Source organism: Lepidochelys kempii, chromosome 1 (assembly GCF_965140265.1).
Source record: "Lepidochelys kempii isolate rLepKem1 chromosome 1, rLepKem1.hap2, whole genome shotgun sequence".
Taxonomy (NCBI): Eukaryota; Metazoa; Chordata; order Testudines; family Cheloniidae; genus Lepidochelys; species Lepidochelys kempii.
Window position 1 is genome coordinate 229,464,278 of NC_133256.1, and position 24,053 is coordinate 229,488,330.

Below are 24,053 nucleotides of genomic sequence, written 5' to 3' on the forward strand. Positions count from 1 at the left end.
TCCAGCTAGAAAAAAAATTAATGAATGATACAAGAAGCGATAGCATAATGCATTTTATAATATAAAACTACCCAGAGATCACTTAATGCATTATTGAAATGCAACCATTTCTAGAGTGACACAGAGCAACTGTTACGTTGTACAACAAAACACTATGATAGGTAAGAGAATGATGAAACGTTAAATTGTAGGATTTAGATAAACAGACTAATGAACTGAGGGCTTGGCCTCGCTGCAAAATTATAACTCGAGCGTTGCCTCTAACTTAACTCCCATCCACACACAAAACCTCGAACTCAAGAGCGACAGTGCTTTTAAATCAAGCTGACTGGCTTGTCAAGGGCATAGGCTAAAAATAAAGCTCAAGTTAGTGCAACTTGTCAGCTGCTAACATAACCATACTGCAGCATGGACACAGGCTATTGTCACCTGAGAGCTACTACTCCTCCAAAGTCTCCTCACAGTTCCCCCCACATGCCCAGAAAGGATAGACAAATTCTCCCACAATATCGTGCAAAAGGATGCATAGAGCAGCTCATCTTACTGCAGCACTAAAAATCATGGGATACGGCCCCAACAGCCTTAGCACTACGCATGAGTGAACACAGGGCCAGTGTGGACCTAGCGACTGAAGTGTTATGTTGCAGTGCAGCCTCTCTCAGGAGAGCTAGGCTAATTCAAGAGGAGTAACAAGTGTAGAAAACACAAATTAACTCTGCAGTGAAGATATACGCAGAGTTGGAATTTAGCCAGAAAACTTGGGTAATAACCCTACTCTTGTTAAAAGCACAGTGGGATTTTTAATGATTACAAGTGGCTAAGACCTCAGATTTCACTCATCTGAAAGATAGACTGTCATTTTTTTCATTATTACCTTGTCTGATAGTTTTCCATTTTTCATAAACATTCGGACACTGGTGGATCAAGCCATGGAAATATGACAGTTTACCTTTTTTTCTTTTTTAACCAAAATATAGAAATACATTTTTAGGACTGTCAATCGCAGTTAACTCAAGCGATTAAGTCAAAACAAAATTAACTCTATTAAAAAATTGTGATTAATTGCAGTTTTAATTGCCCTGTTAAACAATACCAAATATTTATAATAAATTTCTATTGGATGTTTTGCTACATTTTCAAATATAATGATTTCAGTTACAACACAGAATATAAAGTACATAGTGCTCATTTTATTATTTATTACAAATATTTGCACTGTAAAAAAACAAAGAAATAGTATTTTTCAATTTACCTCATACAAGTTCTGTAGTGCAAACTCTTTATCATGAAAGTGCAACTAACAAATGTAGAAATATTTTGTTATACAACTGCACTCAAAAACAAAACAACGTAAAACTTTAGAGCCTACAAGTCCACTCAGTCCTACTTCTTGTTCAGCCAATTGCTAAGAGAAACAAGTTTGTTTACATTTACGGGAGATAATGCTGCCCTGCTTCTTATTTACAATGTCACATGAATGTGACAACAGGCGTTCGCATGGCACTGTTGTAGCCAGCATTGCAAGATATTTACATGCCAGATATGCTAAACATTCTTATGCCCCTTCATGCTTTGACTTGTGGATTGCACGGTCTTATTTTTTTATAGTGCAAATATTTGTAATCAAAAATAATAAAATGAGCACTCTACACTTTGTATTCTGTGTTACAATTGAAATAAATATCTTTGGAAATGTAGAAAAACATCCAAAATACTTTATACAATACAAATTTCAATTGGTATTCTATTATTGTTCAACAGTGTGATTAAAACTTCAATCATAATTAATTTAACAGTGCATTTTAAATTGCAATTAATCGTAATTATCTCACAATTAATCACAATTAATTTAATTGTTTGACAGCCCTAATATTTTTCAATACTCCCCTCTCCCACCACAAAATACCATTCGAGATTTTTAGAGAGAGAAACAATTTGATACCCAGAGATTTCCATTTTTAAATATAATTTCAGACACATGTATAAGGGTTTATAACTCTTGGTTTTACCTGAAATCATCAAAGGCTCATTTTGGCTGTTAAATTAAATCTTGATGAAACCATTGCATTTCCAAAAAGTAATTTGCTTATGGCCATTAAAAACTATGACAACACAATGTGTAGCAAAGACAAGCAAGTGCTCCACACTATTAGGAAGTTTATCATGTGCTTTGAGGAAAGATCTTGTTCAAAACTTTGTCCATAAATTTAACTCTGCTATTTACTATTCTGCTTGTACAGTCAATGGACAGAAAACAATTCCATGAACATATGCAGGTGACTACTTGTTCCGTTTGCAGACCAAGTTGTTTCACAATCTTAAAATCTAGTAGTCTCTGGTCACCAGCTAATGTAATCTAGCAGCAGTTTGGTTGTAACAAATACCATGAAAGCAGATTTCACTGATCAGGTTCCCTCCATTCTTCTAAATGAAACTACTGCTCCTAACTGCCTAATGCAGTGGTTCCCAAACTTGTTCCGCTGCTTATGCGGGGGAAGCCCCTGGCGGGCTGGGCTGGTTATCCGCGGCAGGTAAACAAACCAGCCCAGCCTGCCAGGGGCTTCCCCCACGCAGAAGCGGCAGAACAAGTTTGGGAACCACTGACCTAATGGCCCGATACTGAGAGATACCGAGCCTCACAGCTCCCACTGACTTTTGAGAGAGTTGCGGGATCTCAGCAGTCTCTCAAAGCATTTTCCAACTTGCAGTTTTTAAATTAATTTCTAGCATGTTTAAATGCTACTACTGCAATGACAAAAAAGCTGTTTGTTAGGCAAAGCGTATATTCTGCCTAGTAACAGCTGGAGAAAGGGGGTGGAGGGGTTAAGGGGAGACATGACCTAGGATACAAGTGTGCCAGCTATGATCTAAAAACCCTAGGCCTTGATCCTACAATGTAGTCCATAAGGGCAGCCCCCTCTACCTGCACAGAACCCCAGCAATGATTTCAGCAGCACTCCAGTTGGATGCAAGACTTCGGAGCCTTATACTGCAAGAGAATGAAATGACCAAACGATGGACAGTGACAAAACAAGCAGAAAGGAACAGCATTTTTTTTTATTTCACTTTTTTTTTCTTCATTTCATATATTGTAGCAATCTACATGGAACAAGTTGCAGGAGAGAAGAGTTTGAAGTTAACACCAGGGAGTCAGTCTCTGTGCACATGGCTAGGATGCCAAATGCAGTATCTCTGTAAATAGTTCTCTCTGTGGAGAGCCAGATTAGATTTACAAGCATAGAGTCCTTTTCTGTTGTTACCCAGCATGCAGTACATTAGACACGGCGTTTAATTTTGGAGGAGAGAAGAAATGAAACAATTTTATTTAACAAAACCAAACCCCAATTCAGCCAAGAACATGCTCATAAAGTTTCAACCTGGGGTCAAGTTATACCCAGGACACATTTTTGTGCTCAATGCTCACCCTACATTCAACTAACTGTTAAAATTAAATAATTTCACAGACTCAGTTCAAGCCCTGGGTATACAGCCTACCCCTGGGTTTTGCTTTTGAGGGGGCGGGGGGCCCCACCCGAGTTTTACAACCAACCTAGCAGCAACACAAGTTAACACAGGTCCCAGTCTGGAATATCTGAAATGCTCAGAATGAGTGCTACAAGCACCAAGCCAATGATGTACGGTCGAGGGGACAGTCTCCTTGGAAAAGCTTCATAAACAACTGAACTTGGTACATTCTTCTGTACCTTTCAGGCACATCATCTCAGCCAGCCTTATAAAACACCAGATTTATGTATTAACTTGGGCTCTTGACTTCCACTGGATTCATATGAGGGCTTAAGCAGCATGCAGTAAATCGACATACACAAACAGAAATGGGGACATAGGATTAATTCATCTAAATGGAGGGACTATGCTGTGTAAATGCTGCACTTTATAGATTGATGTTGGAAGAGGTGGGCCTGCTCTTCTCCCCATTGAGGGGACCTCCGTGTTACGTCTGTGGCCACATAAACGTCCCCAGTGCTCTACTGACAAATAAGAGTTGTTAACACCCAGGCCCAAACTGCTTATAATCAAAGGTCCTGTAAGCTGACTTCAGTGGGGCTCCACCTGAATGTAATAAACTTGCAGATTGGGGTCTAATGAAGACATGATGTATAGTGAACTCTGGGGGTAGAGGCAAGGGAAGACAATGGTGACAACAAGATGATGTTGTGGTCGCTTTGGTTAATAATTCACATGTGCCGAGTTATGGCTTTATAAAGGGTTATTAACATTAGGCTTCGTAGGCCTAATAGCATGAATGTGTTTCAGCTGAAAGATTTGGCTACAAGCACCATACTGCCCCATTATACAATTTTTGGGTAATGATTTATTACAGGCTCAGAGGGGAAAGTGCCACCTAGTGACTGGCTACTGCCACTTCCTGTGGCACCCAGATGGGAAACCTCCAATGAATACCTCATTACTGGCCAGGCCTAACCCTGACCACTTTGAGATCCCAGCACTGGGACAGAATTGTCCATGTCCGAGCTCACAGCGCAGGTTGCGTCTCCCTGACCCTTGGGTTGGCTTATATTTTTATACTGGTCCCAGTGTGCATTAGACTGGCCATGGGGCTGCTCGAACTTGTGCCACAGGTGAGTCTTTACCACATGGAGGGTTCTGCTCTGTCGAGTTGACTCAGCCAGACCCTCTTCCCTTCCCCTAATACTGGTGGGGAAGAGGGAGGCAGCTGGCACAGGAGCTGGCTCCACCAGCCTTACGACAGCTGAGAGTTCCCCTCCCTCTGCCAGGAGAATTCTCTACTGCCCCCTTACAACCTTGGCTCACCCTGGGCATCACAAAGGGATCAGAACCTTGCCCATCTTCTCCAGGACCCACCCATTTTTTTGGTTTTCACATTTCTTCCTCATGCTCCAATACTGTAGCGTATGTGGAGGAACATGAGTTTCCGAAAAGCCAGCTGTGTATCCTGTGGCACATGTGGGTTATAGCTATTCAGATCAAGAGTTGAACCTCCCAGGCACCAGGAGAGGGAGTGTTCGTATGCAGGGGGTTTGTTCAGGCCTATTTTTTGTTTAATTGCCTTTGAGGGGAGGATTATGGGTACAATGAAGTAGAGTGTTGCTTTTTTTATTTTTTTAAACTAGAGTAGTTGAAGTAAAGTAGTTCACCTAATTGCTTTACTCATACGCCTACACAATGTGCTGGCTTGTCTCAAAACTTCATAAAGGGCAATCAGACTGGGCCAACATTTGAAAAAGAACTCACTTTTCCTCGTTTTTCATATACTTTAAATTACGCAACACGGTAAATGTGTGCTAGAATGCATTCCAGCAATAAATAATGGAAATTGGACTTAACCTGACATGTGGTTATCCATCAGTTCTGCTAGAAACTTGGAGAACCTCTCCCTGTCTTTTTACTTTATTGTTTAATGTTTATGTAGCACTGTTAGCATGCACAGGGCTTTAGATATACAACACAAGGCCTCTGCTCCAGAGAGTTTACAGTCTAAACCAGACAACAGTTACACAAAAAGGGACACAACATAAATTGGTTGGGATGGGTTTTATATTTGTCTTAATTCAGAGAGTTTGACTGTAAAAAAAAACAAACCACTATATTTATATTATAAGAGACTGAGATTAAGTAGTAGGCAGTAAGTCACGTTACAATGCACTACTGGAAGGCGTTCACATACTATAGTGAGGAGCACAGTATAAGAACCTACACAGGACAGAATATGTATAAGAGCACGGTAGATGGCAAAAAGGAGGCAACTAAATCAGATTTTTGAAGGGATGTAAAGAAGGAAAGAGTCTGTCCCAGACGTAGGGAATGGTTTGAAAGGGGATGGGGGGTAGAGCATACTGAATGGACTGCAATGGGGAGAGGCAGGCAGAGGAGAGAGGACCAGGTTACAGCAATGCAGGCACAAGATAACAAGGGTGTGGAGCAGAGCTTAGGTAGTTTGAGGAGAGGGGAACGGGAGGAACTGGATTTCAAACTGCAGTTCTGTAATTCACTAGTCTCACTGTTATGGGGTAGTAAGTAATTTTTCCAAGGTCAAATTCTTTTCCCACAAGCCTAGTAATCACCAGACTTTAGGTTATTTCTCAAAACTACAAATTTTCCACACACACAATACTGAGCAATGACTTACAGCTGTGCATCATCATATGCATACTTCAAGAAAACTCATTTTTTTTCCATTTAAAAGCCACACAAATAGTGCCTGTGTACATGCTCTAGGTGCCCTGACAATTACACTCAGGGAAAATATCCCCCAGCAGCCCAACATAACAAAATAATCAGAAAACCGACCAGTAAACACAGCAGCAAACTCCATCATGCTCCACCCAATGCCCCAAGCGCCCAGCTCACATCAGAAGCCCTAATAAGTGGCTTTTGCGGTGTGCCCTAAAAAATTAATAAATGTGGGCTATTTCAGACTAGATGTATTAAATGACGACATCATTGGCCTTACCACCACACATGTGTATACTGTTTTAGACAAAGAAGATAACAGGTGAAATCCAGGCCCTATTGAAATCAATAGCAAAACTTCCATTGGCTTTGACCAGGCCAGGATTTCAACCTTCATTCAGTTCCTGAAGAGCTTACAGTACAAATGCCAGGTTTTGATACCTTTACTCATGTTAAGTAGCCCCTTATCAACAACTTATGATTTCAGTGGGGCCACTTTTGGAACAAGGTACTCTTCAGTGTGACTAAAGCCAGAGGTTCAAACAGGACATTCAAAAGAAAAAAGAGCAGGATATCAAGACATTTCAGATGTCTCTCTTTCCAGTTTTTTTAACTGTTAAAAAACAAATCCTGCAGCTATTACTCGGGCAAGAGCCCCATATTAGCCCTAAGTGCACGTTCTACACCGTCTGCATTAGTAAGGCATAAGATACAATCACTGAGGAAATGAATCTCCATCTAATAGCTAAGAAGATAAGATAGAAAACCCAGACCCTACCCACTGGTGGTCACTGAAAGATAACATATCACATTTTGGGAGAATGGGGATTTTGACTGCACCATCACAGCAAAATTCCAGTTTCGGTATATACATAGTGACCACCTACCATTTACCACCAAGTGCCACATTTCTCCCCAACAGGCAGCTGCATAGAAGTGTTTCCTTTATAGAAAATACTGAGGCATTTTTGGATCTTTCTTAATGAAAAGCATTCTTATAAATTGAAGCTTACTATTCTCCCTCCTCCCAGGGTTGTGTGTGTGTAAAAATAAAAACACAGTAGGTCTACCTTAAACAAAAGATTTTCAAGCCTTTATGTCCTCCAATATTGTTTTTAACTACACAGATGTACCACCACAGATAGATACACCAATGACCATATCAACTGGGTTGAACATAATATCCAAAGAAAATGTTATGTGCTTATTTTAGTATATATTAAACTATGTGATAAAGTTTATTAGGAAGCACAGTGAAGCCTATGAATGCCCCTTCAGAAACATAAGCAATAGTTCTCACAGTTTGCATTTACATACACCTAACAATAAGATAGTCTCCTCTATGTATTCGGTTACATCTGTGCAATCCCAGTGAGGTGAATGGAATAACATTGGTACAAATAAGGGCACAACTAGGGCCCAAGTGTGTGTTTTGTTCAGCCTATATACACACACACTGGTACTATATTTCACTGAGAGCAAGATGACCTTTCAGAGCAATGTAAAACAGCTGGACAAAATTCTAAATACAGCCTTCTAACTGAAAGAATCAGGGTCCCAGGTTTATTTTGGGGTATTTATCAAATGTGCCCATCACAGTCTATTACTTGCTATGCTTCTGCGATGATTTCATCACAAATTAGTGCAAATACCTTAGCGTTAGTATGAGGTTTCAAGCTAGGAATTGTTTACTTTCATCTCACCCATTGCAGCTTTGAGAGACTAACTCAGATATGATGCACTAACTCAGACATGATGCACAAGTTAAACAGTACTAAAGCTCACATGCTGAGAACTGTTCAAACAGCAATTATTTGATCAGTTTGCCATAAAATTAACTGGCACCCGGTTATGTGCACTGCAAAGCATAATGAAGGGCTTTAAGATCTTTTCAGACCTTGACTGAAATATGAGCATCATCAGATTGACAATCCTGGTTTAGTCTAACAGGAGTAGTTCATCTACCAAGAACTGAGATCCATTATCCCATTATTTGCAACGATGCTTTTTTTTTTTCTTTTGCACTACAGAATTGAAGAAAGAAGTTGCTACAATAAGCGAATGTGTTTCATTGCACAAACTTGCAATAATTGCTTAACTAATGCAAATAATTTCAAGTGTGTCCTGAAGGAATGTAAGGGATAATTGTGTGGTACCATCTCTTCTATAGATACTTCACAAGTACGTTTCATATCACTGTGGAGCCAGTTCTGTTTGTTATTCCTGCTGTCATAACTACCTAGAGCAAGTTGATTTATTTGTAAAATTCCTAGGAAGAGGGGGGAATGGAAGAAGAATGTTTAAACCCCAAAAGGCCTCAAAGATGTGGGCTGAAAGGGGTTGGATCTGTAATCACAGGAGTCCATGCTAGCAACTCAACCTGCTACTAGCATGGAACTGCCACATAAATGCAATAAAGCTGTTAGCACAGCCAGCTTCCAGCTCTTTCTCCATCTCCAACAAGCCTTGCATATTGCCCCTAAGCCCCACCTCTATACAACACAGAAGGGAATAGCCTCCCACCTGTGCCCACAATAAAATGTCCAGGGGCCCGTTCCAGCCAGGGCTGGGGCAGACACCTTGTCCAGAAGGAGGGGGTCTCTGTGGTCATGCAGTACAGCTGCCAGCCACATTAGCAGCCGTAGCGCTGGTCTGACGAGTAGTGCTTTGGATTTCTGCAGGGGCTCTGTTATAGCAGCATTGCTCATGTTAGCGTGGAACTCCAGTTGTTACCGTCACTTTCAACATACTTAGCAACTGCAATACAAACTACAAAAGAGGGAAGGAAAATACATTCAATAGCTGGCAAGTTATAGAATACGTAGAATCAAGTCACTAGGGGAAGTTTCCATGACTGACACTACAAAGAAGCTACTGCCTAGAGCCAACAGCTGCCCAGTGACTGGCATGGGTGCCTCTGAACAGTTAAGTTAGAAATCTTATCTAGAAGATCAACAAGTTCATAGACCTTGGCACACTCAGTAAGAAGATTCCTCCTTAAGTTGTTTCTACTTTCCCCATGTGTTACAGCCTAGTGATGGATTATCAGCTGAGCTGAGCCACTCTGCCCTTAACCCTCCTTTCTAATAGCTGAACTGTAGTTACTTTTACAGGCTATACAGCAATCTGACCTTCAGTTATCAATTTTGATCATGCTGTCTGAAGTCACTCTAGGAGAACGCTGGCATCCCTGCTATCAGATGGTGTGACGATGTGGGACTGTTCTTAATGTTTCCTCTGAATGCTGTAGGGGTGCCTCAGTTTCCCCTATGCATTTCTTAAGTCTCTAGGTGGTGGGATAAGGCGGTGTAATTGTTGCAGAGCAAAGGGCCAGTGTACATGAATGGCCAACCCTCTGTCTCCTGGCAACTGATGGCCTGGGCCCCTCCCCCCTGCAAGGTGATAGCTAAGGGTTGGAGAACAAAGGAATCAGATGACCTCCTGGCCCGGGAAATGGACAAAGCCCAGAGGAGGAGGGGCTGGAAGGTTAGTCAGTTTGGGGCTGGCTGGGGACATGGAGTGAAGTGCAGACGTGGTTGTCTGGCTCACTGCCCCCCAAAATGGACCCGGCTGAGGGGTCCTGTTCTCTGTACCTACAAGCTCTGTTTCAGACCATGTTCCTGTCATCTAATAAACCTCTGTTTTACTGGATGGCTGAGACTCACGTCTGACTGCGAAGTTGGGTGCAGGACCCTCTGGCTTCCCCAGGAGCCCCGCCTGGGTGGACTTGCTGTGGGAAGCGCATGGAGGGGCAGAGGATGCTGAATGCTCTGAGGTCAGACCCAGGAAGGTGGAAGCTGTGGGAGCTTCTTGCCCTGCAGATAATCTGCTCACAAAGAGGAGACTTCACCAGAGTCCGGACTGGCTTCGTAGGGAGCAGTTCCAGAGCATCGCCCGGGGACTCCGTCACAGATGGGCACCTCAACTTTAGGATAGAAGGGTGTCTTTCTACCTTGTGTTATGACCAACCAGCATGACAAGCAATTATGAGACTTTTCCACATATACGTCCTTACTCTCTGCCATATGGACAAAGCTATGCAAAAATTCGGGATTCAGATCTCATTCTAAAAATATAGTGAAATCTAAGGTGAAAAAAATCGCTTACTAGATTAAAAAAAAATGTTTCTCCCACCAAAATATTTTTAAAAAAGTAATTTCAGAATCAATCAATCACAGCAATAGAGCTAAACCCACAGAATTATCTCTGTGGAACAACTCACTAACACAAGCAGGAAGTTTACTTGCACCACCCTTAGAACAACATCATTTGTTTTTTTAATCTGTGTTACATGAACAATCCGAAGCAAAGCCAGCCATGCAACTGACAAAGGAATGGTGAACAAGAAACTAACTATTATTGCAGTGACATCTGCACTGTTAAGGTTAAACTCACTTAGAACACACTTTTTAAGTGACAGAAAGAACCTTGAAAGGGGTGGGGTGGGTGTATCGTCAATGTTACTTTCTTTGCTTCCACTGGGGCAGTGCGAGGTAGGAGGGGGACAAAAGGGAGAAATGGATCAATCAGTTTTAAGCTCCCCCAGAAAGTTGCCTAGGCTTAGTCTACACTTTAGAGTTACAACAGCATAGCAATGTCCGTCAGGTGTGTGAAAAACCACCCCCTCCCCCTCTTCCCCCCTCAGAGCTCCTGTCAACTAGGGATGTAGAAGGTTAACCGGTAAGCATTAGGCTTACTATTAACCGGACCTGAACCGTTTACCCCAGCAGCCAGCCACACCAGGCCTGGAGGGAAGGTGGAACCCCAGGCCCGCAGCCCCAAGGGGACCCCAACCCTGGCTGGCCCAGCAGGACCCCAGCCCCTGCCACCCTACACCAGCCCGCACAAGCTACCTTAACCAGTTAAACAATATAATTTTAATGTTTAACCCATTAACTTTAACAGATATTTACATCCCTACTGTCAACATAACTAACATCATTGGGGAAGGTGGTATTCCTATACCAACAGAAAAACCCCTTCCCTCAGCATAGGATCTACCTACATCCCCTTAGAGTGGCATTATCACCCTCAGGCTTTTTTATGCTGTGATGAATTAGATCTAGTGGGAGCGTACACGGTAGCGTAGACAGGACACCGATGTTTTTGCCAGTATCAAGAGCAGACCTAGGACAATGTTAAAAATGCCAGCACTACAGCGTCCCCCATTATTATAATCAGTCCATACCGACCCCCTAGAAGATTATTTCAGCTAGAAGCTATGGGTTTATGTATGTGGTTGCCAACAGGGTGTAGACCAAAAGAGAGTAACTGTTGCCAGAAGGATGGTGGGTAGAAACACATGTCCTTCCCCACTTGCGTGACCGCCTCTAAAATTCCCTCTACCTTTACCCCATAGCAAATGCCTGCATCAGCCCTGGTTAAGGCAAGAAAAAAAGGCCCATTGGATGACTGAAGCACATCTACCTGAATGAATTAAAAGAGAATGCTGGAAACCTATCTACATGAGCTTCGCCAGGAAATGTTTCCAAACCTTCCCGGATGTTTCTTTCAACAAATAAGGTGCTGTGACAGGTTAAATGAACCTCAGTTGGCTGCGACACAAATACCGCAGGCTTTGGAAATCCAACTGACAGGCTTTTCGGGGCCCTGTCACAATGAAACTTTCCACAGAGATTTAAATTAAGAATTCAAAAAGTTTCCTTTGTCCTAATTTTAAAATGGAATTCACCAAAAGGATGGTTTTGTTCAGACAGGCAGACTAAAGTCCAGCAGAACAGGGCTTTCCCAGCTAGCATTTCCTCCTTCCTGCACAGAGGGACTAACTCCTAGGGCTGGCTAACCCAGGCTACTCAGTGCACCTACATCTTACTGAGCGATATCATGCCCTGACTTATATTCTATACAAGTAGGGATAGAAATAGAGGAAACTGCCATGGTATCCCAGTTACCCAATTCTGTTCTAACTGATTTTTTTATACCGCACCCATCACCATTGCATTTGGAGCACCTAACACACCCCAGCTATCTACAATGGACAGGTTCCCTGAAAATACTTAGTGGTGGTTGGTGGACTTTTTAAAAATCTGCTCAAGAGAGAGTCTAGTGGTTAGGGTAGTAATCTGGGACTCAGAAGATCCAGACTCAAAAAATCCCAAAACACGAGAGGCATCTATGAACTACATAATGAGGAAATCACATTAGTTAAAGCTCATCCAGTCCATCTCCCTGTCAGGATCCCTTATGAAAGAGTCCTTTGACATATAATAGTGAATAACCACTTTTCCACAGAACATTTAATACCAGCCTACGGGATTCTCCAGCAGAAATGGATTCTCTATTGAACTATAGGTTGTTGGAGTAATTTCTATAGAAGTTCAACAGCATGTCTCTCAGCAGCAGGAAGTTTTGCCTGAGATGCAGTCTAAGCAGCAAAGGCTCCCCAGGGAAGGCATTAATTACAATTATTAGAATCCTGTTTTGAGTCATATGTCACATGATCTTAATTTGGCCCTACAGACATCTTTACCTGTCAATTTTACTTCCTCATTTTCAGAGGTCTCCTGCCTCCAGTGAACGTACGTTTTCTTTTTCCTTAATCTTACTGCATATTATTAAAAACTCTCCTTTGTCTGGGCCACCCTAAACAACTGATCTGCACTAATGCTTACCCCCTTTCAAATCCCTGTAGAAGTGTGATATTTCTGCCTGATCCTCAGCCACTGTTTAGCCAAGATGTGCTCACATTTACAAGAGACAGATTTGAGCTGTACAACCCTGATCTGAACACTTCCAAACTTTGGAGAAATTCACCTCCAGACTTCGTGGATGATTCTGATCCTTTTAAAAGGACTCAACCAAAACCCAGGTTTCTGATCAGCTCTAAACTTTAGGAAAATTCAACTCATGATGCAAACTGCAGCTTTTCAAGAAACTATTTTTCATTTTCTTATAATTGGATTATGTTATGACAGACAAAAGCAAAGACATTTGGGGGAAGCAGCAGTCCAGTGGGTAAGTCACAGGACTGGGAGCCAAGAGACTTGGGTTCTATTTCCTGCTGTGTCACTGATCTTGTGTGTGACCTTCACCTCTCTTTGCAGCTGTTTCCTCTCTCACCCATTGTCCGCCTTGTCTATTTAGATAGGATGCTCTTTGAGGTATGGGCAGTGTGTTTGTACAGTGTCCAAAAGTTGGCCTCTAGGTGCTACTGTAATACAAAAAAGAAGAAACAAAAGGGCCAAATCATCCCTTAATAAACATGCTTAATTCCCACTCACTTCAATTGCACCTGCTACACCAGGTATGGGATTTGGCTCCGAGGGTTCTGCAGCCTTTATGGGTGCAACAGGGGAGAATTGTTCCAGTTTTCTTGATTTGTGCGATTGAATGGCTCTCTTTTGCAGGAAGGAAAAGTGTACAGCACAATTAATTAAGGAGGCAGAGGCAGCATTATCTCTCAATGTAGGTACTCTGACTGAACTCACCTAATACTAGCGCTGTTTTAAATTAAAACCATTCAGTCGAACAGCTGAATCATGTAACAGATGGGCAGCTATGTGTAAAGCTGTCACAGACTCAGCAGAGTGCCACCCTTTCCACGAGTACCAAAACACCACCCTGTTAATTTGGTAAATGTGTGTTCTTAATTTTATCCTTCTGTCATTCAGACAAGGCACTGTAGGAGTAGGGCCTTGAAAACAAGAGTTTCTTTTAATTACTGTAAAAAATTTATATAAAATCTCTCTCATCTTGCTATTTTGCAGGTCTCCAGCTTAAATCACATTTAGTAGTTTCAATTCCCCTTTCACAAACATTAAAGTGTTTGATAAGCTTTTGGTAACGAGAACTCGGATTCTATTTTTATATTTGAAATGAAAGTTCTACATTTTCCAGTGGCAGTTACCTAGAAATTGACTAGTCAATAGACACTTATGACCAAACAACTAAAGTTAGCCAAAATAAACTCCCACTAAAACCCATCATCCATTTTATGGTCCCGACTTTTCCATCCCTCTGTTATTTTAATCACTTCTCTCATGAAAAAAGTCAAATAAAGCTGCTCTCTCAAACCAGTCTCAGATGGTGCCATAAAAGCCTTTGAAAATAACTACTTGTCATAAATCAGTATGTTTTAAAACAAATGTTAAGTCCTATAATTCGATTCCCATCTATGTCCTATGATAAAGGAATTCAGGTACTACAGTAGGTGGTTCACAAGTCTGAACCTCACACTCTCCAATAAGATTTATAAGCAAACAACGAAGAGGACAAGTATGCTGATCTGTCTATATAGCGGTGTATGCAATTTCACATTGGAAGTTTCAGTAAAGTCAATGGGACTGTTCCCATAAGAAGACACATGTAAAGGCTGAAGTACCGTGCCTAGTGTAAGGGTGTCAATGTACCCATCCATGCAATCTGCTGTTACAAAGACAACGTCAAGATTAAAAAATAAATAAATCACAGCACTAGCAACAAGGAACTCTGTAGTTAGCTCTAGTCCTGGCTCTAATGCCTTGGCTAGAGAAGCACTGTTTCATGGTCTGAACAGAGGACTGGGAGTCAGGAAGTCCTGAGTTTAATACAAGCTGTGAAGCTGATTTCCTCTCTGGTCTTGGACAAGTCACTCAAACTTCCTGCCTAACTCTCCCCATGTGATAAATGGGGATGATATTTATCTACATCCCACGGATGTTTGTGGCGATTAACATTTGTGTTTTGAAAATGTAAAAGTGCTACACATGCATTATTACTACTTCTAGAACATATTTTATCAGGAACACTCTGTAATATTAAAACAATTAAAAAATATGATGGTCTGTCCACCATTTATCCAGTTAGCTCAAAAAAGTTCTAAGTGGGCATTTAAATCTATATTTAGGCTCTTAAATAAGCTGCTGTCCCAGTTAGAAGCTGTGGCTGTGTCTTTAGGTAGACTTTACTTTTTACATTTGGATGGGATACAGAAAATGAAACTACAGTGGATCTACACGTAGAATTATTTTTGCTGTCTGATTCCCAGGATTTAACATGTTGTGTAACTGTATTTGGGGTTCACAACATAAGAGGAAGTATTAAATGTCACATTTGTGTTGTAACTGAAAACCACAAACATTTGTATTCACACATACTCATGTCTGGGGCCTCAAATTAAAGGGACTCTAACGTAAACCATAGAGAACACAAACCCCTACTGTATGTTCCTCTCCATTCTGCAGTGCAGCAGAGAGAAAATTGTAGGAATGTCTTGAAAATGTTGTGGGTAGCTGTAAAAGGGAAGAGAATGTTCCACTGTCTGCGTAGATAACACTTTCTGTGCACTTGAGGTGACTTTTCATAGAGTCACAGATTCCAAGGCCAAGAGGGACAACAGTGATCCTCTATTCTAACATATGCCACAGAAATTCCCCCCCAATAATTCCTAAAGCAGATCTTTCAGAAAAACATCTTGGTGTGATTTTAAAATAGTGATGGAAAAATCTACCACCAATAAGTTATTCCAATGGTCATTTACTCTCACTGTTAAATTTTTACACCTGATTTTCAGTCTGAATTTGTCTACCATCAATTTCCAGCCTTTGGATAACGTTCTACCTGTCTCTGCTAGATTATATAGCCAACCACTAAATATTTGTTCCCCACGTAGGTACTTACAGACTGTAATCAAGTTGCCCCTTAATCTTCTCTTTGTTAAGATAAACCAATGAAGCTCCTTAAGTCAATCACTGCAAGGCAAATTTTCAAAGCCTTTAATCATTCTTGTAGCTCTTCTCTGAGCCTTCTCCAATTAATCAACATCCTTCTTGAATTGCGGCCACCAGAACTGAACACACTATTCCAGCAGTGGTCACACCAGTGCCAAATAAAGAGGTAAAATATCCTCTCTCTGCCTACTTGAGATTCTCTTGTTTATACATCCAAAGATTGCATTCGCTCTTTTTGCCACAGCACTGCACTGGGGGCTCACTTTCAGCTCATTATCCACCACGACGCACAAGTCTTTTTCAGTCACTGCTTCACAGGATAGTCCCCCATCATGTAAGCATGGCCTACATTCTTGGTTCCTAATGGCCTACATTATTGGTTCCTAATGGATACATTTACATTCACCCTATTAAAATGCTTGCGGGGAAGAGGTGGAGTGTGCCAGGAGCGGAGGGGAGGAACAGCCACTATGCAGCATGTCCTTCTGCCTAGACAGGACGATTTCTGCCTAAAGCTGAGGGAGTATTAAAGCAGCATTAAACCCTGCATTTCCTCTGAACGTGGAGGGAGTTAACTGGAACCTGGCACACAAGGTGGGTGCTACTGCAGTTGCAGAGATACCCTTTCCACCATGAGAGAAACATAGAGAAGCAGCACATCTTGATGTGGGATCCATGGTGTCTGAGTCACGATTTTTCACAGTTCCACAGCTTCTGCAGCTACTCAAGGGCTTGCCCTCCAGCCTTGCCAAACCTTGCCCATGTTTTCAGGTAAATGTCCCCTTCCCTCACAAATTATTTCCATGCAAGAGAAAATGACAGAGGCCTAAGAAAGGCCATTGCTGCAATTTGTGTTATTTAAACATTCCCATGCAGCACAATCAGCTCTATTATAAGGTTGGTTTAGTTTGGGCTTTTGACAAAACCAGGCACATATTCATTCAAAAAATCAAGCTTTTATCCACCATATTTTTCCACTCCACAGCAAAGATAGAAAGGAATAAAAGGCTCTGAAAGCTACAAACATGGGGAAACTGTATGTGTTCACCAGAAGGACAACACATGTCATAGGTAAGTGTTTGCAAATCCAGTTTGATAGCCGATTATTAACAGAAAATTCCAGCCTTTAGTAAAAATAATAAACCCCACACTGGTAACGAACAGTTTGTTCCCTACAATTAGAAAAATACCAGAGCGCGCCACTATCCTTAGTCTGATCTGAATCAAAAATACAAGTCATCTTGTTCAGTTAGGAAAGTGACTGTATAATTCACAGCACCCTGGAAAATGTTCACAGTTAATCCCCTGGCTGGATATTTTGTTTAAAAACAACCAACTAAGGCCAACCTCCACAGGAAAGATCTGAAAACACAGTATCCCACTGATATAGCCATTGTTTTCCTCACTTGATGTAATCATCATTCAAAGCCTTGGCTGTACAACAACTGTGAAGAGAAATAGTTAGATATGTAACCCAACAGCAGGAGCATGCATAAGGGAGGGCAAGCAGGGGTATGGGCCCGCATCCCCAATATTTGTCTAAAAAGATATTTATTTCTGTGCCAGCCCTGGAGCCAGCTCCAGCTGCTGCTCTAACATGCCCCTCCAAAAGCAGTCAAATTTAAATTCTGAATTTGATACCGACTCCTTCAAAAACCTTTAGTCAAGACAAATACCTCTTATGGATAATACTCACCCTCTCTCACACGGTGCTGTGAAGATTAGCATTCATAAAGCACGTTGAAGATAAGCTTGCTATATATTATCTTGATTTCTGAAACTGTCTTCACATAGCTCTAAGCAGTTTCTTCACAGTTTTCAGATCACCTACCTAATACAACAGTACTGGATACTCATCTCAAAACTGAGTGGGGCCCAATTCACCTCTCACAGCAGTGGAGTTTTTCCCGACTTTCACTGAAGTCAAAGTTAGGTATAAAACAGGTGTGGGAAGAGAATCAGCCTCAGTATTTATTTTTTTTAAATGATGTTGCAACATAATTATTGGCCAGTTCTACTAAAAAGATTATGAGGAAAGGGTGGGATGACACTTTCTAAGGGGGAGTCATTGCAGCTCATGCACACATACCTGAACTAGCTTTGATTTAGCTCAGTGGTTCCCAAATTTTTGTACTGGTGACCCCTTTCACACAGCAAGCCTCTGAGCAAGGCCCCCCTTATACATTAAAAACACAAATATATTATAAATGCTAGAGGGAAAGAGGGGTTTGGGGTGGAGGCTGACAGCTCACGACCCCCTGCGTAATAACCTCCCAACCCCCTGTTTAAGAGCCCCTGATCTAGCTACTGGAAAAGTGAAGCTGCAGCAGCAAGGGCAGCTGTCTAGCCTGCGCTGAAGCCTATGCAGCCATGGCTTCACTGCTCCAGTACCTGAGCTACCTAGATTAAAGTTAGCTCAGGTATGTCTACAGAAACTGCAATCATACCCTGTCATTACAATGTGGGCATACACTTAGTTGGGCATCTAACTCCTCTTCGAATGTCTTCCCCCTAGACTGTAACCTCCTTGGGGAAGAGACTGTCTCTTCCTAAGGCCTCAAGGGGAAGAGGCAGAGCGGGCTCCTCCCAACTTCTAAGTTCCTTCCGGCACTCGTGTGTGAGCCTCCCCAAATGGAGGACTCACGTGCCACCTCTGAATGACTGGTAACAGTGAGCGACCGCTATTAGGGGAGGTCACTGTTAACTGTACATATGCAAAGATTCCAGGGTGTCTGGAGTTAATTCTTTTTATTAGGCTACAGTTTCCCTATCTGAAAAGGGTGGATAATGATTCTGATCCCTTTGTAGATCACTTAAAGAGATCTAGGGATGAAAAGAGCTTATATGCAAGCTAAAGGACATCATCATCATCATCAGGTCTCTATTTGAGATTAACCTCACAACAGAAATATACAGTAAATCTGGCCTCCAAAAAAGTCAGAAGTTATCAGCTTAGAACATTTAAATAACTTCACCATATTCAGATTTTTAACATGTAAGATAGAAATAGGTCACACAGTAATTGTGGAGCTTTACAGCTGCAGAAGAGTTTGAATTTCTCTTTCAAGTCTGAAAATAATGAGTTCAACAACAGAAGCAGCTGTCTCGGGTATACCTTCCCACTGATATGCATACCTCCATGATGAGAGCTCTGCAATGAGTAGTTACAGATGCATGCAGACAAAAGCAAGGTACATACCCGGAAGCTTTGCTGACCATATCTGAACTGCAGGAGTGTTCACATGGCACTCCATGATCTCCTCTCTCCTGTACCAAAGTGCACTGGACTATTACTATTTCTGCTGTGGCAGCAGCTAAATGCCCCTCTCCCAACCAAGTCCCTTTGTAGGCACTGTACAAACAAATCAGGAGATAAAATCCTTTCTGCAAACAGTTCACAGTCTAAGGGCTCTGTGTAAACTCTAGGATGGATTCTCTGGGAGCAACCATTTTCTTTGGTTGTTCCAAGCCTTGATCAAGAATTTGGAGGGAACAGATGTGTACATCAAGGGAAAAAAAATCTGTGGTTGCAGAGGCTTCCCCTGGCAATAGAACTTATGCATTTCCCCTGCAGCAGGTGAGGGAAGCAGGGCCTTAGGGGGCCATGCAGGGTGTGGACCCCTTGTGTAGAGCTGAGCTCTGCAGGAATGGTCGAGTGTGAAGCCAGGATGGGTTGTGGAAGATGTGAATACCAAAGATCTTCTGCCATGTAGATCCTGCCGAGTGGGAAGGTCGTGTTTGGGCTACAGAGCAATTTAGTGGTGGTAGTGAAGATAGGGGTGGAAGGGGGTGGAGCTGGGAAGGAAGGATTCTTATCAACACCCCATACCCCTGTGGCCCAGAGCAGAGGACAGCCCAGGTAAGAGAATGGACCAAATTCAGTGCTGACTTACAGCCCATGTGACACCACTGACTTCAAATTGTTTATAGAGCATAAATCGTCTCTGTATGTCCCCTAAATTTCACAGGTATTCAGTAAACTAGTGATATTACTGACCAGAATTACAACAACACACAGAACTTTAAAGAAAGGAATGTGGATTTCTTTTTTAATACCAGTCAGCATGACGGGTCCACTTAAATATCCTTCAGTCAAGCTGTTAAATGCAACACTAACTAGAAATGGGACCAAACCAAAAATTCAGCTATAAATACACTGGATTCAAACACTGGCTCAGGCCATCCCTGACATTCATGTAAGAGGGTTAATGGGTGCTAAGTGCAACAGTGCCTTGCTCAAAGGAAGCATGCTTCTAAAACTGAGAATGCCACTGAAACTAGAGAATCGCCACCCTCCAGGCCAAGCTCTGTCAGATAAACATGTGCAACTACCATTGACTTTGAGGGAAAAAGTAACAAACTTTGTATTCCAGGGCCCATAACACCAACCTTAATCAGTGAGCAATATAATACATATTTGCTATTATATCAGCATCACTTTGGCTAACCGAAAACAGGGTGTTTTTTAAAATCCAGGTTATGAATTAATAAATAATGCAATATGTATCACTTCTGTAGCACTTTCCAGGAGAGGATCTTAAAGCACGATACCAACATTACTGGACGGAGCCTCACAACCTCCCTGCAAGGTAGATATTATTATTCCCAGTCCAGACATGAGGAAAGTGAGGCTCTCAGAGTTAAGCGACTTGATACATAAAGTCAGCATCAGCGCAAAGAACAGAACCCAGATCTCCTGGCTCCCAACCCCATGCTCTAACACTGCCTCACTGATTACCTTGCTACTGATTTTATTGAAATCTACACTTATGATGTTTCCAAAAATTAGAAGTCACACTTGCTCTTCAGTAATGTAAATTCTTAAGCTCTGACTCTTGCCTTTAATAGAAGCAATAAATCTGGATTTGACACACCAAGACATTTTATTGTCAGATATTTGATCACACAAGCATGAAGAACATTTTCCCTGTGAGGACTCAGTTTGAGGAATGCAGATATTTGTTTTGCTCAGCCCTGCTGCCATTTCAGGATGTGCCACAAGGAATGACTTATGCAGTGGTGTTGTAGCCGTGCAGGTCCCAGGATATGAGAGACAAAGTGGGTGAGGTGATATCCTTTATTGCACCAATTCACCAACAGAAGTTGGCCCAATAAAAGATATTGCCTCACCCACTTTGTCTCTCCAACAAGCCACTAACGCATTTTACTACGGAAATCCTTTCTGGGGTCAAACCAAACCAAACCAGCAAAGCCTTTGAAAGCTCCAAAGATAATTGAAATTTAGCTATATAGGTATAGTTAAAAAAATACAATTCTTGTGCATAGATAAGCATCTATGTTTAAGAGTCAAAGGGATACATCCCCCTTGTGTGGATACAGTTACACCGGCATAACTATTGCCATAAAGGAAGGTAAATAAGTTATACCAGTAAGAAGCATCTTTATACTGGAACAGCTGCATCCATGCTAGGGATTGTACTGGTACAGTATAAATATTCTAGCAAAAAAGCTTAACCAAAATAGTTATATAAGAACTCTGCGTAGATCAGGCCCTGGAGAGGGAAACATTGCTAATTCAAGGCACATCTAGCATTTTAGTGGTTGTATTTGGAAGAGTCCTATTAAATCCCAGAATTGTTAGAGCTTAAACCTAAGCACACATTTTCCCCACCACTTTCCTAAAAGCTGTCTCTCTCCATGGCTTATAGCTAGAGACGGTCTATAAATACACTCTGGTGCCCACAGTATGGCAACCCAAACACAGATTCAACCTCAACCAACCTGCTATAATGCACTGTATTATGCAGTAACAGAAGTATGGCATATTTAAATTTAGCCCTTCTAATCAACTTCATTTTTCAAGCCTATTAAGTGGCCAGTTAGCAAAGAGTCCAATAGTCTAAATTTTGTCATCACCTGTTCATTTCCTCAACAGAACCCTCATGAGGAGCACAAATCACATCTAGTTTTCATTCCCATCGGCTGGGCTGATGATGCCACTTGATATACACTAGTCTAGTGCCAGGAGTCTGGATGCCAGCTAGCCAGTTATTCACAGTGAAGCTGATTCCCGTTCCCTTGTGCAGATGACACAAGGCGGAGAGGAAAAGGGGTTACTTTCCTTTGGACTAAGGAAAGCAAACTGGAATTGGAAACATGACTCATCACCCTAGACTCTTTCAGTTAAACCCTGGCTAAAGATCCAGAAACAGGCAATGCCTGTTGATGGGAGAAAGCTATTCCCTCCTTGCATTGAGTGGCCATACAATCTCTAAAATAAATGTCGAAGTAGAAGTAACACAATCAGGTGTAGCTTTTAAAATTTTGAACAGTTTGTTAGCTACCAACCTGACACAGGTAGCTCAACCTTTATCATATTTTAGTTGACAAAAGGTGGATTTGTCTTGCTGCAATGAATAAGCAATACCCAGACATTCTCCTAACTTTATTATGGCCTCCGTTTCACAGGCAAGAGGGGAAATAAAGACATCTATATTTACATGAACCCTTCATTTTCCAGACAGAGCAGAACTGTAAAAGCAACAGAAAATGTTTCTGTGTTAAAATTAAGGGGGGAGGTGAGAAGTGGCTGAGATGAGCAGGATTATCTCTGCTGTTCAACAGAAATTTTTCCCAAGAGGCTGCTTTCCATTAGATTTAGACACAGGTTTGCAATTAACACATGTAGCTGAATTTCACACAGCCTCCCACCGAATGCAAATAACTTATTAAGTGCAGATTTTTAATTACATAAAAATCACCTGCAGTCTTTCTTGGGGATGATAACCTACAATGCTAATAAACTTTTCTTCTATTAGATTATTTCATTGAGAACCAGAGTCTCAGTCACTAAACTGCAACAAATTAAGTATGTTATTTGAAACAGCATTATAACCAACCCATGCTTCCTGTTCTCCTTTCCACATAACATGGTGTGAGCCTGAAACCAGAAACTCAGGGCACCTGAAAGCAACAGGTTTTCCTTTTCAAGAAATCCTCCCTCCCCCATTTCTCCAGAGAGAGAGAAACACTTTAAAACACACACAGAGAGATCCTTACAAACACCAGATTTGAAGTGTACTACAAAGCACCCTCGCTCTCTCTCACCCTCCCCTTTTTTTCCGGCTGCAAGCTCCCTGCGTTTTCCTTCAGACTCCGCTCCCTCCCCCTCACCAAATCCTTCCAACTATTGCAAACAAACCTCCTACAGAAATATCCCCATTTAGCACAAGCACCGTAACGTTACAAGGCAGACTGAATTCGGTACTTTCCCCACCACCCTTCTTCACTAGTAGCTTTGCACTGAACAGCCCCGCGCTTCAAGGGAGCTGAAATAAATAAACGCCCAGAGAGAAGGAAAAGTGACTGGTTTTGTTTTGGGAGGAGGAGCAGGAATTGCAGAGGGAAGCTGTGCCCCAGAAACAGCAGCTGCAGACAGCACGGTGTTGCAATACCACCCTCTTTTCCCGACTCCCCCCAAAGTGCAATCAGACCCACCTACCTGGACGGAAAACAGCCGCGTGCCTTCCCAAAGTTCCGCGGCACCTTCTCCCTAGGCAGCCTTGTAAACCACCGACCGCCGCTCGTCCCGGCCGGGGCTCGCTCTCGGCCGCTCACACCATGCCCGGGGACTCCAAGCAGGGACTGAGCGGGGAGCTTACGTCACTCGGGTTCCAGCGACCTCCCTCCCCGCGGGGAACGGCCACAGAGAGGCGGGGCGGGGCTGGAATGGCCGCCCACACGCGCCAGCTGATTGGGGCCGGGAACAGTCACTCAGAACAAGTCGGAGAATGTTATGCCTTCCCGGGTTGGAGCGAGAGCCCGGCTGGAAATAAGGGTCTTGGCGGGGGCGTGGGGGGGGGCGGGGGCGATTTCCCCCGTGTCTCTCGGCAGGGGAGGCGGTGATTTCATGAAGCTCTGCGAAAGCAGCAGTTGGGCACTTTATTCATTACAGTTATTATTAATTAATTATTATTCATTATTATTATTACTTAACCTCCGCTCCCAAAAGGGAGGTGTAAACAAAGCCACCTTGGGAGACACTGAAAAGCGTGAGCAATAGCGGCGCTGCGACACAGTAGCTTTCTTTGCGATGTTTCCGACGCAGACTCGAAATCGTACACGGAGCTCCCCCCTCCGCCCCCCCAAATCACCACAGTTCAACGTCTTGCCACACTCTTCTCCCTCACCCACCAAAGATCAACGTCTTTGCAACTCCCACCCCCCGCGCCTCAAAACACCCCTTCCCCC

At 42.4% G+C, this 24,053-nt stretch overlaps 1 protein-coding gene across 8 annotated transcripts in view; it reads right to left on the bottom strand.

The window, feature by feature from the left end:
* Nucleotides 1-23,460, bottom strand: part of PPFIBP1 (PPFIA binding protein 1) — a 172,031-nt gene extending 148,571 nt beyond the window's left edge. For 4 of the 8 annotated variants that reach the window (XM_073317318.1, XM_073317308.1, XM_073317349.1 and 1 more), the window contains exon 1: nt 23,305-23,457. The gene's annotated coding sequence lies outside the window, so the exon portion shown is untranslated. Of the gene's footprint in view, nt 1-23,300 lie in introns of all 8 variants that reach the window. The other 4 variants (XM_073317257.1, XM_073317268.1, XM_073317290.1 and 1 more) reach the window with 4 other exon arrangements.
* Nucleotides 23,461-24,053: the final 593 nt, after the last annotated feature.